This window comes from Penaeus japonicus, unplaced genomic scaffold (genome assembly GCF_977035675.1).
Source record: "Penaeus japonicus unplaced genomic scaffold, GWHDUDI00000001_assembly GWHDUDI00000037, whole genome shotgun sequence".
NCBI classification, from domain to species: Eukaryota; Metazoa; Arthropoda; class Malacostraca; order Decapoda; family Penaeidae; genus Penaeus; species Penaeus japonicus.
Genome location: NW_028234439.1, coordinates 6,818,746 through 6,821,245, shown reverse-complemented (window position 1 = coordinate 6,821,245; position 2,500 = coordinate 6,818,746).

Here is a 2,500-nt window from a genome sequence, read left to right as displayed (position 1 = left end):
CTGAGGCTTATGAAGATGTTCATCATTATTGTTATCATTATTATCATCACTATCGTCATCATCATTATCCTCATCATCAATATCAATAACAATATCAATAACTTTATCATTATCATCATCCCCATCGTCATCATCCTTATCCTCATTACCAATATCAGTAACAATATCAATAACTTTATCATTATCATCATCACCATCGTCATCTTCATCCTCCTCATCACCATCACTATCCTCCTCATCCCCACCATCCTCATCATCACCATTATGATTCTGATCTCCCCCATCATCACCAAAGGACCTCACGGCTCCCAATCCTCTCATCCTATGCCTTAAAGAAATACATTTATCACCCTAACGTATCCTCCGAGAGAAACCGCGCCCTGAGCCACAAATTTCCCCCGAGGAACCACCCCAGGTATTCATTCGTTCCTCGGACGCTAAGGTATTTGATAACTTTTGGGGGTTGAAGATAGATGGCGTTGGTTGGGCTTTTCGTGACTTTGGTGTCTCAGAAGGGTCTTGGATTTTTTTTCTCTCTCTCTCTCTCTCTCTCTCTCTCTCTCTCTCTCTCTCTCTCTCTCTCTCTCTCTCTCCCTCTCTCTCTTTTATTGATTATTGTTACTGTTATATCTATTAGGATTAATGATATTGTCGTTATTGTTATTATCATTTTCATCATTATTATAAGCATTATTGATATTTTCATTTTTATCATTATTATTATCATTGTTATTGTTATTTTTTATTGTTATTATTATTAATATTATCAACATCCTTTTTATTGATTCTGTTATTATTATTATGAAATTATTATCAGTATTATCCTAACTACTATCACCATGATTATCATTATTGTTATTATAGTTATAGCTTTTATTAATGTTACCATCGTCATAATCATTATTATTAGTGATAGTATGAATATCATTGTTATCCATATCATGATTATTTTTATTAAACTTATTAGTATCATCAATTTTATCACTATCATTATCATTATTATTATCAGCATTATCATAGCTGTTGTTGTTGTGGTTGTTATTATTATTGTCAATTTTATCATTATCATTATTATTGTTATCATCAGTATCATTATTATCATTATCATCATTACTATTATTATCATTATTACTATTAACATTATCATAATGACTATTGTCATTATGATCATCATTATCATTATTTCAATCATTAATATTGATATCATAATCAGAATTATGAGTAGAAGTAGTTGTAGTAATAATAGCAGTGACAGCCGTATTAACAGCAGTAGTTGCAGTAGTTTCAATAGTAGTTGCAATAGAAATATATCAATCTTTATTTCATATATTGCATTAGTATTCATCTATTAATATTATTGTTTATTAATTCCTTAACTACTTATTGCTATATCATACAATTAATAACATATGATTATAAGATTACTGATATTATATAAATCACTCATAATTAATGCACAATTATATCATTACATAATTACTTATCATCATACAACACTTAATCACATAGCATTATATTATGGAAATGTAGAAATGACCAGATTGTTGACGGTGGAATGCGGCATTGCGTTGCTTGTGAGGAATAATCATTTTCAATATTGCTAGTGATGATGGAACGCTTTTCTGCATGAGCAATAGAATAAAAATGATAATGGAATATTATTTTAGTGGTTATGATGTTGTTTATTATCAAATAAAGATTGTAATTCTGATGGTTTCGGTATGTTATTATTGCTGTAATTATGATGTAGTAATGTTATTACGACAGTTTACTATTATCAATCAATGGTTATGGAATTATTATCACTATTGCTGCGATTATTATCATTTTTATTATCATTAATGTTTATCAGTATAGTAGTAGTAGGAGTAGCTTCATGAAAATAAGTACTGTTATAATTAATAATAATGATAAAAATAATGATAAGAGTGATATACTAATTCCCTGATACTGATAATTCATGTTTGTTAATTTCTAGGCTTAGATAATCATCACCATTGTAATCATAATGGGAATCATAATGATAATGAGACTAATGGAAATTTTCATCATCAATATTTCATTACAATTTTATGCATTATAAAGAATGTTGGGATTACAGTCTCAGAAAGACACACACACACTCTCTCTCTCTCTTTCTGTACTTCTGCCTTCCATTCTATGCATTTTATCCCTATGTGTGTGTGTGTGTGTGTGTGTGTGTGTGTGAATTAGAGAGAGAGAGAGAGAGAGAGAGAGAGAGAGAGAGAGAGAGAGAGAGAGAGAGAGAGAGAGAGAGAGAGAGAGAATGTCAGTGTATCTGTGTATGTGTGTGCATCCCTGGAAGGCTAGTATCAATATCATAATAAGTCCGTCTTGAGTAGAGAACAGATAATGGTAATAGGATCTAGTAGTATGAACATAAGCGAGATTTATGATGTAAAACATTAAAAGGTTTGTTAGAAAAGTGAAGTGTATATTTCGAAAACATGTACAGTATATTTTATCTGATATCGCATCA